Raw genomic sequence first — 19205 nt, forward strand, 5'->3', positions numbered from 1 at the left:
TGCCATTTGCACTGTATTCCATCTGCCCGTCTCATCACAAGGGAGATTATGTATTTAGTGTTGATCATCTACACAGCTATTAAATTCACACATTTGTTAGCCATTTAAGGTAAAAGGCAAGGAAATGGTATTGTGTAATTCCTCACGTTTTAGTATTGATGGATAATGCGTTTCAGTATTCATTCATGTGCTCATTCAAAGGCCTACAGTTTGCCAGGTGCTATGCCAGTCACTGGATCTCGCACTTCTCCTTTGGTTTACTTTCTACTAAAAAATTAATCCTTAACCATTTCATTGATTATGATAACACCATGAAAGAGAAGCAGAATGTCACGTAAATATAAATTAGGTAGACTTGACCTTGCCTACACATTAGAAAAGCTTTTTAAAGAGATTTTTGAGCTCTAATTACTGAAAGTAGGAAAGGAAGAAGTCTCACAAATGTCTCCATGTGAGAATTAGCAAGGCAAATAAGAAAGACAAAAGAAGCCAGCATGAGATGCAAATGTTCTGCTTATCCAAATGTATTGAACTCCACTGTGGGTCGGCACCATTCAAGATTCTTTAAAGACTTATTTATACTTAATATGCTGAGAGAAATAACAGAGAGTGAAAATGTGACTAGAGAACAAATGTCTACAAAAACAAACAGCCATGGGGGAACAATGAAATATCAGAATCTGAAAACGTTTTTAGGCTTTTGCCATAGGGTACACGTGCTCTCTGGAAAGACAGAGACAGAAAGAGAAGTGAGAGGGATGGTCATTACACAATCACTGCTTTTTCCTCTTGGGGCTTTGGGCATACATACACATGCACGCATCAAGCCATTATGTCCAGGACTCGAACCATAGTCTGGAATCCAGTACCTTAACCATGGTGCCACCTGCTGGCCCCCAGAATCTGAAAGGTTTTAAGGAATTAGTAACTTTTATTTCTGGCTATTTGGTGGATTAGATATCCTGAATTACTCTCTTGTTTCAAACAATTAAAATGCTTGGCTGAGTTGGTACAAACAAGAAATATTTAAAAATACGATATAAGCGTAGGAATCCTAGGAGATGAATTAATCTTGTCTTTTGATGGCTACATAGGGTAAAGAAGACAGAAGATAATGGTTAGGCTACTGACATGATAGGAAATCTAAAAACAGATTCCCACATTGGTGTTAGCAGGCTACACCCTTTATGCAGGATGAATTAAGACTTTCCAAGTGGAGAGGTACAGCCCACTGGAGCTTTGAGCTGCATCAAAGAGATCTATATTGAGAAGTCAGAACACTGAATCACTTTCATGAGTAGTATTCTGAATTCACACAACCAGAGTGGATTGAACAACCTCAAGCGAGTAACTTAATTGTAAGTGACTCTAGATCAGAAGTACCTCCAGAGTTTGGTTGAAGAAAGTACAGTCTCTCTGAGGAACTCAACTTCAACTCACATCTCAACAAATTCCAAAGGATGAAAGGAACAATGCTTCACTCAGAATCATCAATCAGAGAGCAAGACCACAAGTGAGAACCAGCAGAGACAACACAGACCTGAAACAGACCACAGCAACTTCATCTATTAGAATAATCAGACATAGAGTGTAAAATAATTGTATCTAATATGCTTATAGAGTGTAAAATAATTGTATCTAATATGCTTAGAGAAATAAAAGGGAATGAAACAAGCGTCTATAAAAATAGTCAGATTTGGGAAAGGAACCATACAGCACTTCTAGAAATGATGTGTATAGTAACTAAAATGAAAAACTTTCTGGGTGTACTAAACCACTAAGTCAGCAGTCCCCAACTTTTTGGCTTCAGGGACAGTTTCATGAAAGACAATTTTTCTATGGACCTGGGGTGGGGGGTGTGTGGGGAAGTACCAGGTGGCCACCAAAGGTACCCCTGAAAAAAGTAGGAGTGCCAAAAAGCAGTTGTAAATAGGAACACCTGAAACAAAAACCAATAAGCCACTAATTGTTTCTTATAATCTAAACCTCGTTTTCTGTCTACCCAGCAATTAAGTAAGCTACACGTAGGCATTCGACTAGGAGTCGAGTTATCATGATAGGAATATTACAGGAGAACTTGTCTTCTTGGATATTAGCATTATACTAACAGTGATGCCTAAAAACATGTAGGTACATAAACTTACATGAGTTAAGATTCTTAAAGGATCTTCAAGAGTACCTTCATCCTTGATAGAATAATCTTAGAATTCTTTCTGTTTTATTCTAATGCCAGGTAGATGATGAGGTTGGATAAACTTAATTTTAAAGTTTCACAATAATGATTTTTCAAAATAACATATTTTATTTCTTTTTATCAAAGTCAGAAACAAAAGACAAGCTGATAAAAATGCCTTTAAAATATAATACAACTAAAAGATAGTATTGTTACAATTGTTACATATTTATACTTCTTCCCTATGTGTCTTGCTCACAGATTTAGCAACTCTACATGCACAAATTTTCTTTTATTAAAAGATGAGATTTTTCCTAATCTAAAACCAGATGTTTTTAACTTAAAACAAAATGTACACATTTGTTGACCAATAAATTAATTCTACACTAAACATTTTAAATAATGTATAGTCTTTCATGTGGCAAAATAAACCTGATTTAAGGAGTTTTTACCTCTGAACTTTGTTTTTATTACTTGCATTTTCTGCCATTTATAAATAACAATAAGATCGACTTTTTTTAAGGAAAATCATTATGCACATCTTTTATAAATTCGAGTGAGTTTAACTCACTTTTCCTAAGTCATAAAACATAGTTTATAATTTAGCACTTACGTAAAAGTAGAATCCTACCCTACCTTGAATTTAATATTACCTTTATCTATTTTAAATATCCTGGAAGAAAGTGTGGTGACCAGCAAGATGGTATTTCCCTCAGATGGTACTGTGCCTAAAATTCTAACGGAAAGCTCTTTTGAACAGGTACATTACACCGTGTCCTCTCCACTGAATCCTGACCATTCTGGAGAGTGCTTAACAGGAAAGTTTATATGTAGAACAAAGAAAAATCAATAATAATCTGGGGACTTGGGGTTGATTTTATCTTGTTACATTTCTAGGGAAAAGCAAAAATCATTGGCAATAGTCCTGAAAGAGGGACTTTGCAATAAAATATACATTCCTATTAAGTATTGTATGATATTTGCAACATTTTTATTCTTATAAAAGGATTCAATCTAGAAGCCTGAAGAAATTTGTAATATTTGAAGGCATTCAATGTTTGCTTGGTAAGAAAGAACTGGAGAGATGTTTGTTATGTTTTCTTTCTTAGGTTGCCTTTTTCCCCCTCTAAAACCCTGTCTGAAATACAGCGTACTCATTTTAGAATATTTTCTGGTTTTTCTATTTTTGTTTTTGCTATAGGTCGCGTGCGCTTGCCAGATAGACAGAGAGAGACAGAAAGTGAGAAATCACCCCCCAGGGGGGATGGCCACGCCGCAATCCCTTCTCCTCCATTCTCCTCTCGGGATCTTGGGCATGTATACACACGTGCCCAGCGTGAGTTTAAGCCACCAGGTCCGAGATGCGAACCGTGGTTGACAACATGGGAGTCCAGTGACATAGCCATTACGCCAACTGCTGGTCCCCGGTTTTTCTATTTTTGTTTTAATTCTACCTTTTATCTATATCTTTAATTTACTTCCCCAAACTCCATCATCTCCTTTATTTGCCCCTTAAAAATTGCTTCTTTTTATATTCAATGACTATGATTTTACTTTACAGGTTGATATATATATAATCTGGTAAATTTAATAACCAGCTGAAATAATAACTTTCCATAATTAGGTAATAAATGATTTATCTCTTTAAAAATTCTGACAAAAATAGACTTACATATACCCAGTGGACTAAGCATAAAGTTACTAATAAAGGCCCATGAGTGCTCATTTTTGGTGACCTAGAGCAAGTTTTATAGTCTTCAAATGCCAAAGGTGTTAATTAATTTTACTCTTTCCAAGTTAGAAAATAATGCTTACTACTTGAAGGTTCATTGCTTGATTCAATCGATGCTGCATATAAATTAATATCAGGAAAAATGACTTCCTGTAAGGGAAAGGAGAGCTTTATTAGCATCATGGCTGGATATGTGGAACACAGAAATGAAATGGGGATTTGGAATTATCGTTGCTGTAGGACATGTCTTTTCCCCTTCTGCTTAAACTTCTTACAGGCGAAGCCTTTTCTAAACTTCTTTCATCTCAAAATTGCCACTTTTATTCAGGTGTCTAAAGTCCACTCATTGTTCACTGTGCCTGCTGCAAATCCCCCAGCGTGCTCTGGTTCTCTCACTAGGACAGGTGGCCAGGTTACTTACTCTTTCAGTCCCTGGCACAGGCCTGTTACCATCATGTTGAACAGTTCCATGTCGAGGTATGAAAAATTCTCTAGAAGCCTGAAGAAATTTGTAATATTTGAAGGCATTCAATGTTTGCTTGGTAAGAAAGAACTGGAGAGATGTTTGTTATGTTTTCTTTCTTAGGTTGCCTTTTTCCCCCTCTAAAACCCTGTCTGAAATACAGCGTACTCATTTTAGAATATTTTCTGGTTTTTCTATTTTTGTTTTTGCTATAGGTCGCGTGCGCTTGCCAGATAGACAGAGAGAGACAGAAAGTGAGAAATCACCCCCCAGGGGGGATGGCCACGCCGCAATCCCTTCTCCTCCATTCTCCTCTCGGGATCTTGGGCATGTATACACACGTGCCCAGCGTGAGTTTAAGCCACCAGGTCCGAGATGCGAACCGTGGTTGACAACATGGGAGTCCAGTGACATAGCCATTACGCCAACTGCTGGTCCCCGGTTTTTCTATTTTTGTTTTAATTCTACCTTTTATCTATATCTTTAATTTACTTCCCCAAACTCCATCATCTCCTTTATTTGCCCCTTAAAAATTGCTTCTTTTTATATTCAATGACTATGATTTTACTTTACAGGTTGATATATATATAATCTGGTAAATTTAATAACCAGCTGAAATAATAACTTTCCATAATTAGGTAATAAATGATTTATCTCTTTAAAAATTCTGACAAAAATAGACTTACATATACCCAGTGGACTAAGCATAAAGTTACTAATAAAGGCCCATGAGTGCTCATTTTTGGTGACCTAGAGCAAGTTTTATAGTCTTCAAATGCCAAAGGTGTTAATTAATTTTACTCTTTCCAAGTTAGAAAATAATGCTTACTACTTGAAGGTTCATTGCTTGATTCAATCGATGCTGCATATAAATTAATATCAGGAAAAATGACTTCCTGTAAGGGAAAGGAGAGCTTTATTAGCATCATGGCTGGATATGTGGAACACAGAAATGAAATGGGGATTTGGAATTATCGTTGCTGTAGGACATGTCTTTTCCCCTTCTGCTTAAACTTCTTACAGGCGAAGCCTTTTCTAAACTTCTTTCATCTCAAAATTGCCACTTTTATTCAGGTGTCTAAAGTCCACTCATTGTTCACTGTGCCTGCTGCAAATCCCCCAGCGTGCTCTGGTTCTCTCACTAGGACAGGTGGCCAGGTTACTTACTCTTTCAGTCCCTGGCACAGGCCTGTTACCATCATGTTGAACAGTTCCATGTCGAGGTATGAAAAATTCTCAACCCGAACTTGATTTTCACTCACATTGGCTGTCCCATTGAAGAATGCAGGAAATATGAAATTTAGTTGCACATAAGAAAACCCCTATCTAACAGTGGCTTGAGTAAATATGAGTTTACTTATTTCTACTCTTCTCACCACATTTGCTCTTCTTTCTCAAGATTGTGGCTTCATGGTCACAAATAGATGCTACTGCATCCGCATTTATTTTTAAAATTTTACCACATCCGCATTTATTTTTTAATTTTAAAAAGCTTTATTAACTTATAAAATTATACAGTTTTGTGGGGATACAATGTGATTGTTCAGTTCAAGAGATGATATGTAGTGATTAAATCAGAGTGATTAGTATGCCAGTCATCTCGCTTATTTTCCGTTGTTTCTGTTGGGAAAATTGATAATTGTCTTGTATTGTTACTTGGATATATACAGTAAGTCATTAGTTATATTTTCTCTACTGCATTTTATTACATTAGAAATTGCTCCTATTATTATAATTTTGTTTCTGTTAATCAATATTGTTTTACTCTCTCCCCACCCTACCCCTAATCTTTCCTAGCTTCTAGCAGTCATTCTTCATCTTTCTACTTCAGAAGATCATATTTTTCCAATTTCCACACATGAGGGAGAACATATGTTATTTCTCCTTCTCTGTGGCTTTACATCAGCACTAACCTTACGTAATTGTCCTCTGTGTTTCTAATACTTCACTTTTTAACATTTTTTTATATTTGATTTAACCACCAACTTATTTTCGTTATATCAGACTTACCCTCCACTTTTTAGGTTAAAAAATAAATGCACATGCTGGCATAAAAAATGTGAAAATTTTATTACTATTATGTTTCATTTTATATACTTCCTATATGCTAGACATTATATTTCTAAAGACAGAAATGATTTGTTATTAATTGATATTTATCTTGACATAGAAATATCCACAGCTTATTCATAGTACCAAAATAGGAAAATAGAAAGGTCCACTGTCAAGCATAAAGATATCAGGAATTTGAACTCACATAAGTGTATGTACCGATATATTTTCATCTATGAATGCCTTTACAATGTTAATTTCCTGGAGAACAAGTTCTCTATCTTCAACACCTAAAAACACCCTGGCATATCATAAGCTTTATTAAAAGAATGAATAAATATATAATTTTGCATTAATGTTTTGCATCATAATTTTTCCCAAATATTTTGGTTTGCTTGCAAATTTATATATTACCACTAGCATGTGAAGCCATTTATTTTCGCTTGTTTAGTCCTGATATTCTTTTAGATATCCCTTCAAGGGATATCTAACTGCTGTGAACAAGAAACATAAAAGTTCAAAGATTTCCTGACTTTGAAACATTAGTTCTGTATATTTGAAATATAAAGGCAAATCTATGCATTATTCTCTGGTGGCCACAGCCTGGAGATACTGAACTTATCATCATATATTGAAAATTATTTGAGTTGAAACATAGGAAGGTAAGTATTCGTCCTAATTTTTATTGCAAACAAAAGCAGTATGAATATGCTACATGTGAAGAAAAAATGATTTTTTATCTACTGCATAGCATACTAATTTTCAGATTGTAAAGACCATGCATTTAAAAAAACCTGTTTGAAATCTTCCTAAAGAGGACAGGAAATTGTGGACTTAAAGTAGTTACAATTTAAAAAAAAATACTGACTGAGCATGTTGAGACTTTATTCCCCACACTTTTTTTAAAAAAGCATTTTCTACTTATATTCAGCTTGTCCCATTTTCTAGCATTTTCTACCTACATTCAACTTGTCCCAGTTTGACTTAATAAAATTTCAGTGGAAACCATTTTCTTTCAAAACAGTGCATTGGAGCCATCAAGATCTCCTGCTGAGTATCTCTCCAGAAAGAACAAGACACTGAACAGGCTCATAAAGATCCATAAAGAATTGACAATTCACACCTGAATCATTGTACAAAATCAAAATGTTTTGCATTACTTAGTGGCTAATAAAAATGACACCCTCCATACTATCAATGTGATCTTATTTACCAGCAATAATATCTTCTTTTGGTACTATCAAAAGCAAGGGGACAGAAACAAGAAACATTTTAAATACAAATGCAGTTGAAATACATATTCAACTTGACATTTCTTCTACTTGTAGATTAACATGATGGTCTCAAGTCTTGCCTTCTGTACGGACATTTGTTTTGGATTGTGAATTATCTATAGCAGTTGTCCCCAAACCTTGGGGCCAAAGACTGGTACAGGTCTGTGGCCTATTAGGAACTGGCAGCACAGCAGAAAGTGAATGGCAAACGACCAATCAAAGCTCCTCTGTACTTACAGCCACTACCCATTGCTTATAATACTACCTGAGCTCCGCCTCCTGTCAGATCAGCAGCATTAGATTCCCATAGGAGCCCTCAGATGGGACTATCTGTAATAGTTGCAGGGAAACAAGTTCAGGGCTCACACTGATCACACATTAATGTGAGTTGTATAATGATTACATTATACATTGCAATATAATGACAATAGAAATAAAATGCCCAGTAAATGTAATATGTTTGAACCATTCTGAAACCATCCTCCTCCCCACTCCATCTGTAGAAAGAATATCTCTCACAAAACCAGTCCCTGGTGCCAAAAAGGTTAGGGACCACTGATCTATAGTATGTGGTTAAGAATATCTACAGTATGTAATTGATAGTTTTGAAAACAGTACTTGAGAAGAGGCATCACGATAACACAGTTGTCATGCCTGGGAACTGACCAGTGGAGAGCTAGGTCTTTTCTTTCTAAATAAATTATATTTTCATGAGTAGAAATTTCTTAATAGGTGTTTAAAAAACAATTGGTAATATTTCATGAGGGCTTACCATGATTCCAGAACTGCCTTTGCAGAGGGCTTTACATGTAACGATTCTCAGAAATTTGCAATATGGGGAACCAGCAATTAGTGTAATGGCTATGTTGCTGGACTCCCGTGTAGTCGACCATGGTTTGCGTCCCGGACCCGGTGGCTTAGAACTCACGCCGGGCGCGTGCGCGTGTGCGCCCAAGATCCCGAGAGGAGAATGGAGGAGAAGGGATTGCGGCGTGACCATCCCCCCGGGGGGGTGATTTCTCTCCTGTCAGATCAGCAGCATTAGATTCCCATAGGAGCCCTCAGATGGGACTATCTGTAATAGTTGCAGGGAAACAAGTTCAGGGCTCACACTGATCACACATTAATGTGAGTTGTATAATGATTACATTATACATTGCAATATAATGACAATAGAAATAAAATGCCCAGTAAATGTAATATGTTTGAACCATTCTGAAACCATCCTCCTCCCCACTCCATCTGTAGAAAGAATATCTCTCACAAAACCAGTCCCTGGTGCCAAAAAGGTTAGGGACCACTGATCTATAGTATGTGGTTAAGAATATCTACAGTATGTAATTGATAGTTTTGAAAACAGTACTTGAGAAGAGGCATCACGATAACACAGTTGTCATGCCTGGGAACTGACCAGTGGAGAGCTAGGTCTTTTCTTTCTAAATAAATTATATTTTCATGAGTAGAAATTTCTTAATAGGTGTTTAAAAAACAATTGGTAATATTTCATGAGGGCTTACCATGATTCCAGAACTGCCTTTGCAGAGGGCTTTACATGTAACGATTCTCAGAAATTTGCAATATGGGGAACCAGCAATTAGTGTAATGGCTATGTTGCTGGACTCCCGTGTAGTCGACCATGGTTTGCGTCCCGGACCCGGTGGCTTAGAACTCACGCCGGGCGCGTGTGCGTGTGTGCCCAAGATCCCGAGAGGAGAATGGAGGAGAAGGGATTGCGATGTGACCATCCTCCCTGGGGGGGTGATTTCTCGCTTTCTGTCTCTACGTCTCTCTCTGTCTGGCAAGCGCACGTGCCCTATAGCAAAAACCTCTCCAAAAAAAAAAAAGAAATTTGCAGTATGGAATTGGCTTTGTTTGTATTATGTGAATAAGAAAACTGAGATGCAAAGCAATAGAACCACTTGCCTGAAGTCACAAGCAATAATCGAAATAAGAGGGGTTTGAACCCAGTTCTGAGCTCTTAATTTCTGTTCTGCAGGGATGAATGAACCTCAAATTACTAAATACTTTCAGGAAATTTTAAGTTTAAAATCGAAAGACATTTCTCTGAAGTTAAACAAAAAAGATTTTAAAAATAGTCTCTCCATGATATAGATAAATCTTCATATTTTCATGTAGTATTATCTACTTTGTCACAGAGACTATAATAGAGCTAACGCTCAGGCATACTAGAGGAGATAGACACATAAAATGATGGAAATAACTTGATAGTTAATAGTAATACCAGGAAGCACCAAGGAGCTCCTGATAGTAGGCCTTGCAAAAACATTAGTGTAATAAAGGGAAATTAATTATGATGTAGAATCATACAAAAATTATGATGTAGAATCATGCAAACCTCTGTTAAGTGCCAATTTTGCAGATTTTTAAGCTTCCTAAGATGAATATAAGTATATACACCTTGGACTTTGCCATTATTCGTTTTTATGGTATGAAGCTAGAGAATTTTCACTTCCAATTCATATCATGCAGGAGAAAGATTTCCCCAATCTATAAATTGAGAGAAAGTGTAGTGACTAAAAGCCAGGTTCATTTTTAGAGCAGTCTGCCTTTTTCAGCATTTACTGGTTTCTTTCAGATATTCAGGAGTAGCTATTTTTTCTCATATCTTGTCATGTATGAAAATAATAATGTAGAATCTATGTTACTTTAGATATCTTAGGAAAGACTAATCACTATAGCAAAGTGGAGGTGATGGGAGTTGAGGTTATTTCAGTTGATATAAAGGCAAAACATACAGAATATTTTTAAATTTTCAGGTTTTCTTTCCTCACTTACATCAGTCAAATAAAACACAGTAATAACTTTTTTCTTTTTAAATATTTATACTTCACTTCTAAAGTATTTCAAAGACTAGAACAAGTTACATGCGAAGTTCAGCCTCAGCAGTCTGAAAATACCCAAAAGCGCCTTCTTGTCTGTACAGCATAGAGGCTTTCCTTGTCTTGGATGAATCAACAAAAATCAAAATAGCATATATTTTTGAGAGCCAACTATGTGTAAGATTTTTCTAAGAAATTCTGTATTTAAAAACATTCCTTGAGTTATAGTCTCGACCTTCAAAAATCCTACAATCTAATTATCTTACTTACTGAAATGTACATGGACACACAAGCACCTCCTCTTTTTTTTTTTTTTTTTTTAATTCATGGACACTGAGTTCTTCTGATTTTTCTTTCAGAAAATATATTTCTGAGTTTTGCTCCTCCTGCTAGCTGTTCAAGTTTATGCCTGTCAAGAGCCAACACTCAGTCATCTTCCTTTTCACTTCCACAGAGCAATATTGAGTGTCCCATGATGAGTCTGTGTACATGAGTTTTAATTGTTAAGCCAAATCCAGCCATCTTGTTAATTTCACCCCAAATGTTAGAGAACCTCATAGATGTCAACACATGGATATCTCACGGGCTTCCTAACACTATCCCAAATCACTTCATTTTTGCCTTACCAAATTAAATTTCCTTCAACTTTCCCATATGAGTTAACTTTCCAACTTCCTCTCAATTCCCTTACCTCCATTCTTGATTTGTCTTTAATTTTTCTCTTGGTGTATTCTTCAGATAAAACCTGGAATCTTTGTTGTACCTACTTTCTTCTCTCCACATCACCCTATGACAATCTTTCTTCTCTACTTTCTACTATACCACTTGCTCTAATACAAAAACTCTTTTATTCATATTATTCTAGTCTCCCATTTAAACCCTTTGTGAATCTTCCTCAAATATTTTAGTAGTTCCCTATTGTCTACTGTATTTGCTAGCAGTTTAATTTAGATGTGAGTACTATGATCTGAATAACAGTGTTTCAAAAAGACAAGAAGGTATTTTCCTGTCTTTTAAGTTTGGAGGCAGATAGTCTCCAGGGAATAGGGTGACTCCATAATATCGTCATTACTTCAGCCTCCTTCCATCTTCCTGCTCCAACATCCTTACAGCATGGTTTCTGCCATCATGGCAGCCGCATAGTGACTGCAGCTCCAGCCATCACATTTTATTCTGAAGAAGAAAGGAAAGGAGGAAAGTAAATGACAATATGAATTTTCAGTATCAACACCTTGAAAAGTATCAACAATTTTCCTTTATATAACATTGGTAACCCTAACCTTTAAGGGAAATGGGAAAGGAGTTTTGTTTTTTTTTTCTTGTCTTTTTTTTTTTTTTTTTCCAGAGGTTTTTGCTACAGGGGTTATGTGCTTGCCGGAGAAAGAGAGAGACAGAAAGATAGAAAGAGACAGAAAGCGAGAAATCACCCCCCCTCCCCGGGGGATGGCCATGCCGCAATCCCTTCTCCTCCATTCTCCTCTCGGGATCTTGTACATGCATGCACCCACACCCAGCATGAATTTAAGCCACTGGGTCCGGGGCTCGAACCGCAATCGACTACATTGGAGTTCAGCGACATGGCCATTATGCTAACTGCTGATCCCGGGAAAGGAGTTTTTAGGTTTTAAGTTGCTACTCTTAAATCATAGATTTTTGTTTGTGAAAAGGAGGATGAGGAAATACATTTTGAACAGATGACTGATTTTACGTTTTAATTGACTTATTTTGGCAAAGACAACTTAAAGTGTTTCCAGTAGAATGTAAATTCTATGACTATAAAAATTTCATTTTCCCCCTCTTTTATATGTCATTGCAATGAATAATAAATAGTATATGTAAATAGTCAATAAGTAGTTCTTGAATGTAAATGAATCTGGAAATTAATCTGAAAATGGTTCATTCATTCACTTTAAAAATATTTTATTTGGGACCAGCAGTTAGCATAATGGCTATGTCACTGGACTCCCACGTAGTCGATCACGGTTTGAGTCCCAGATACGGTGGCTTAAACTCACGCCAGGCACGTGTGCGTGCGTGCCCAAGATTCTGAGAGGAGAATGGACGAGAAGGGATTGTGGCATGGCCATCCCCTCCAGGGGGTGATTTCTTGCTTTCTGTCTCTCTGTCTCTGTCTGTCTGGCGAGCACACGCACCCTATAGCAAAACAAAACAAAACAAAACAAAACAAAACACCAAAAACCTCTCAAAAAATTTATTTTAAAGATCCTTGGAAAGCGAAGATAGAAAAGACATAGTACTTGTCCTTAGGCATATCGCAGAGCACAATAGGTAGAAGACAAATTAAATAGGTAATTTTAATGTGATATGTATAATCCAAAAAGATAGGAAAGTATTAAAAAGAATGTGGAGTGCTAATGGGGCAGAAAGGGGACAATTAATCTTAGGGTGGACATGAAAGGCAATGCACATAAGCACCATGAAGGTAGAGCTGCAGGTGTCTTGTCTGCAGATAGACTGGTTATACCTATTTAGCACTGTATATGGAATAGAAAACAGATTTAGCAAATCTGTTTTCTTTTGGCCCAGTTGTGATGGCACAGGTAGTAGTGAGTTTCTCTGCAGTGCTGAAGTCACAAGGAAGACAGTGGTTCAGATCCTGGGTTGACTTGAAACACATTGGATGAATGTGTAGTTGCCCATGATCCTGGCTGGCGAGAAGGCTGGTGGTGAGGGATTGTGTTGTGGCATGACTTTGTCAAGGATACCTGATTTTGTCTATATATTCCTCCCCCAGTTCTTTCTATCTCTTTTCTTCCAAAGAAATAAGGTTAAAGAAAAGAAGAGGAGGAGGAGAAGAAGAAGAAGAAGAAGAAGAAGAAGAAGAAGAAGAAGAAGAAGAAGAAGAAGAAGAAGAAGAAGAAGAAGAAGAAGAAGGAGAGAAGAAGGAGAAGAGAAGAAGAAAATGAGAAGGAAAGAAGAAGAAAAGAAGGTGGTTTAGCTTGGTAAAGAAATGAAGAGTATATGAAAAGCATGACAGTCTATAGAAACAACATGTGTTAAGTTGTGGACGAGTAAATTCTCAAGGTTCAGGTAAATTGAAGAGCTTGGTATATTTGCACATTGGGCTAATGCTGAGGTTGAGGTTAAATAGTAGATATTAGAAACTCTATGGAGAAGTTTTAAAAACATGAACAAAGATGTGCTACTTTTAACCTGAAGGGAAAATTGGTTCTTTGAAGGATTATGCAGAACATTAATTGATGAATTGATATTATTTTTGCTTTTGAAAGATAACTCATGTAATATACTGGAGAATGTGTTGACAAGTGTTGAGGATGGGAGATGGAAGCATAGCAACCAGTAAGGTAAGAAAAACTTAATAAAGTCTGTGCTAAGGCAATACTAGATAGAGCAGGAGGGAAAGGTTAGAGGTGGTCACTTCCTCTGCTTCCTCAGCTGCCCTTATACCACAGTTTATCTTACCTCTGTGGTGTCCTCTTCACTATTCAACTTTCTTTTTCTCTCTCCCCACTTGTCTTTTTTCTCTCTCCTCACCTGTCTAAATTTCATGCATCTTTTAAGATCTGTGCAAACATTTTGTCTCAAACTTTTCACTGTCCTGCACTAAATTGGGGTTAATCTCTCCTATAAACCATTCAACCTTTTAATTTTTTCCAGAAAATTACTTAGTATATTGTAAATATGTGATATCTTTATTGATTTTTCTAGAGATTTTTAAGATGCTTGAGCATAGAAATTATGTTTTATTCATCTATTTTCCTAAACCCATAAACAGTGGCAAGGATATCATGGGCAGTCAATAAATACTTGCAAATAAATGCAGACAGCATGACTGCATAATTCACTATCTCAAGGAACTCTGTTCTCAGAATTAGTTAGTGCTAACTCACTGTTCACTTGCCAGATAATTCACCTATCTTGTCAGCAGCCTGAGAGTGAAAGGAGATCATGCTGCTCTTCTTTCCTAAATTCATTTATTTAATAAATATATATTGAACGTTCACCTATTATTATGTTCAGTTTTCAGAAAACAAACAAGAATAAAACATAGCCTCCACATTAAGAGAATTTCAACATAGAGTGGGAAGTAGAAGGAAGTGGGAGAGAGAAAGCAAGAGAAGGAGAGGAGGAGGAGGTAAGTGTTAACAAAATGGCAAGAGGGAGGTAGGGAAATTTTAATAAACACTTAGGTCTGGAAAATGAGTATGTTTTTGCTGGATAACAAAAGGGAAAGAACATTTGTGTGGAGAAATCAGCATGAACAAAGCAGCAAAAAAACATAAAAGCAGAGTGGTCTGAAAGAATCCCCACACTTTCAGAGAGAGAGAAGTGAATAAGGGAGCTTGGCAGGAGCACTAGAGAAGTGCTAGATCTTGAAAGACTCCTGTGGGTAACACTGAGAAAATTGAATTTCATCTTGGAGGTGATAGGACTCTTTGTTGTCTGTATGTTTTTTAGCTGAATTTGAGGTGTAATGTGTTAGGACAACAGGCTTTTCAAATCAAGGTGCCTTCTCATATTTTTACCTTCATCTTCAGGTGCCACATCTAGCTTCTTCCCAGAGCATTCTCTCACCTAAAGGTAAGAACATCAATACAGTATAATTAGCTAGTACATAGACATGTTTTAATTTTCTCAGTTATACCATAATGACCTCATAGGTGTGTAAATGTTTATGTGAAGGTGTGTGTATGTGTGTGTTCACATGTGTTTTGATCCAGAATCTCCTCAAAGCCCATACACTACACATGCTTTCTCTAGTTTCTTAGGAGAATACAAAACAATGGCTTTCTTAAAAACCCATATCATTAAGTTTCCTGGTTATTTTCTCACAATTATATTCAAATTAAACATTTTCTGAGAATACTAAAATTGATAAAATCATACAGTTTATGCTTTAGATTTACATAAATGACATTTTCTGTTCATTTTACTCTGATTCTTACTCTTCTTGTTCACATAGTTTTTAACACATTTTAGTGCAACATAGTGCATACCTGCATTCCCACTGCATATACCCTAGTTTCCCTGTGACTAACTATAGCAAAGTAATCGTCAGTGGGTCGTACTTCTCCACATAGCATCTATCTGGTTTTCCAGTAATGGAGAGTCAGGTTATATTTAACTCAGAACCAAAGACAACACTGTGTGTGCATCTGTGTTCAAATCAAAAGAACATAGTTATTAAACACAATACTGATATGATCAGATATTTTGTTTGAAAGATGATACTTGTGTCAGTATGAAAGGCCAATAGAGATAGGAAAACAATAGGAGATAACACAATTCAAGAGAGAGATAAGGAAGGGCTGGCTTACGATAGCACTAATAGTTATCATGGTGAAGAGTGGGACAGATGGATATTAACAAGGCAGAATCAATAGAATATATCCAAGTTACAAAAGAAAAGTAAAATTTCTCTGTTAACAGATAATATCAGGGCCAGCAGGTGGCAAGGTGAAGTCACTGGATTTCCACATTGTTGAATATGATTCAAGTTCTGGATCTAGAGGCTTGCTTTCTCAGTTTCCCTCTCTCTGTCTCTCTCTGGTGACTGTACATGCCCTATAGCAAATTAATAGTAATAACAAGTATTATTATTAGGGTCAGAAGATAGTGCAATGGTTATATTGCTGGTCTCCCACATAGCTGACCGCAGTCTGATTCCTGGACCTAGAGACTTGAAAGTCATGCTGGACATGTGTGCATGCTCAAAATCCTGAGAGGAAAATGGAGAAGGGATTGCAGAATGGCCATCACCCCTCAGGGGTGATTTCTCACTTTCTATCTCTCTATCTCTTCAGCAAGTACACACACTCTATAGCAAAAAACCTCTCTCTTAAAAAAATGAATAATAATAAATAAAATAAAATAAATAATTTAAAAATACATAGTATCATATATGTAGAAAACCCTAGGGTACCCCAAAATAATAGCTGTTAGAACTAATAAACAAGTTAGTGAAGTTGTAGAATATAAAACAAACACACAAAATGAGCTAATATGTGGTTTTAAAGTTTATTTATTTTTATCTTCCATGAATGAGAGAGAGAGATAGCATCCCCAACAGGGTTCTGACCCTGGCTGGGATTCACTCCGGCCTTCAGCTAGCACTGGACCTTGGAAACACGCAAGTCTGGTACACTCAAGGAAGTCTTCGGTCTTTAACTGGGGACCTTTCTCTGTAGGTGAGCCTCACAAACCATTGCATCTTACTGCTGAGCCACTGTCCAGTCCTCAATATTATTTTATACACTAGCAATGTACACTCTGAAAAGGAAATTAGAAAACTATTTACAACAGCACCAAAAAGATTAAAACATCTAGGAATTAGCCAAAGAGGTGAGAAACTTATCCACTGAAAACTATTAAACAAGAATGAAAGAAACTTAGAAAGACACAAACAAATGGAAAGACATAGTTTATTTATTAACAGGAATGCTAAACATTATTATGAGGTCAATACAATCCACAGATTCAATGAAAATTCATTCAAAATCTCTATAATTTTTTCTGAGAAACAGATAAATCTCTCCTATAGTTCATATGACATCTCAAAGGAACCCAACAGTCAAAACAATTTTATTTTATTTTAATTTAATTTTTTTTTGGAGAGGTTTTTGCTATAGGGTGTGTGCGCTCACCAAACAGAGAGAGACAGAGAGATAGAAAGTGAGAAATCACCCCCAGGGGGGGATGGCCATGCTGCAATCCCTTTTCCTCCATTCTCCTCTCAGGATCTTGGGCATGTACGCACACATACCCTGCGTGAATTTTAACCCACCAGGTCTGGGACGTGAACTGCAGTCGACTACATGGGAGTCCAGCTACATAGCCATTATGCTAACTGCTGGTCCCAAAACAATTTTTAGAAAGAAGAATAAAGTTTAAGGTTTCAGATCTTTGAGTTTTAAACTTAAAAAAATGCAATTATAGTTAGGTAGAATGAATTGCAAGAAACATATTGTTCAGTAAGGTGATTATATTTAAAGTCAATCATTATATTCTTGAATAATGTAAAGAGAAGATATTAAGTGTTCTCACCAAATAATGATAATCATGTGAGGTAGTGCATTTATTAAATATCTAGCCTTAACCATTCCACATGTTTATATACATTAAAACATCATGTTGTATACAGTGAAAACACACAATGACCTTCTATATGTGGTCAAATGATTTTCAGTAATGATCATAATCCTACAATGGGGAAAAATAGTTCAAGAAATGGTGTTGAGGGACCAGCACTTAGCGTAATGGCTATCTTGCTGTACTCCCATGTGTCAACTGTGGTTCACGTCCCGGACCTGGTGGTTTAAAACTCATGCTGGGCGCGTGCGCGTGCGTGCCCACGATCCCAAGAGGAGAAAGGAGGAGAAGGGATTGCGGTGTGGCCAAACCCCCTGAGGGGTGATTTCTCGCTTTCTGTCTCTCTGTTTCTGTCTGTCTGGCAAGTGCATGTGCCCTATAGCAAAAACCTCTCCAAAAAAAAAAAAAAAGAAAAAAGAAGTGGTGTTGAAAAACACTATATGCAAAAGACTTCCACATACAAAAAAATGAAGTCTGTCTCTTTTTCTTTTCTTTTTTTTTAAAATTTATTTATTTACATTCATTCACTGTACATCATTACAACATACAAAATGAGATTTTCCATCAGAGTACACTGTATATTGGTTCAATCAAGCACATCAACATGCATGCTATCGTCAACAAATAGTTTTCCATTTCTTGTTTCCTGTATATTTTGTTTTTTTGCCCCTATCTTTGATTCCCTATCTCTTACCCTCCATGAACACAAGTCCAACTTTAGGCATAAACCTCAGTGAGTAGAATGAACATCCTATAAAGTAGCACTAGCTGGTGCTACATATCTTACTGTAGTCATCAAATAGGTATTTTTAATGCATTTTTTTTTAATTTCAAGAAAAACAGTTGTAGTTTTTTTTCTGAAACTTTTCTTTTTTTAACTTAATTTACATTCATTCCCTAAGCATCATCACAGCATACAAAATATGATTTCCCGTCCATAATATCTTGCATAGTGGCTTTATCATGCAAGTTATTATAAAAGAATTTTCCATTTCTTGTATTTTTTTACCCCTATTTCTGACCCTCTGTCCTTTCCCACCCTCTTCTCACACTATCTCTGATGTCTACAGTTGTCTTCCATTCCTTTCTCCCCCACACTCTATTGATCACACAATGTCTTAAATAATCTAACTACTTTCAATAGCAAGTTCACTTGGTACTATTAAGAAAACCAGTTTTAACATAAATCAAAGAAATGCTAAGGAACTTTGCTTAAAACTTAAAGCCTGGAAACAGGTTAGTATTCTGTTCAAATAGTAGGTACATGAACCTATTGACGGTTCAAGACAGGACAAAAACTCCTAAAACCAGAAAACAAAGGCTAGAAGGAAAGCAGCGATATTTTAGTCAAAAGTCACAGAAAACTATTTCACCAGTTCAGACTCATGTACTTAATCTATCTTGTGTTGTGGATCCATCTTCCTGATAGAATTCTGGGATATAATATTCAATTCCAGACTTGTCTCTATGATTAAGTTGGCCATTTTCTTAGTTTTTGAACTCTTATTTCTGTGTGACTACATTTAATTTTTCTGACATAGCACTCCCTTGAGAACTTCTTGAAGATCTGGTCTGGTGCTGGTAAATTCTTTCAGGTTTT

At 36.4% G+C, this 19205-nt stretch overlaps 1 pseudogene; it reads right to left on the reverse strand.

The window, feature by feature from the left end:
• Positions 1-19205, reverse strand: part of LOC106734344 (ribosome biogenesis protein NSA2 homolog) — a 110402-nt pseudogene that overhangs the window by 15577 nt on the left and 75620 nt on the right.

This window comes from Tupaia chinensis, unplaced genomic scaffold (assembly GCF_000334495.1).
Source record: "Tupaia chinensis unplaced genomic scaffold, TupChi_1.0 Scaffold000097_1, whole genome shotgun sequence".
In the NCBI taxonomy this organism is placed as follows: domain Eukaryota; kingdom Metazoa; phylum Chordata; class Mammalia; order Scandentia; family Tupaiidae; genus Tupaia; species Tupaia belangeri.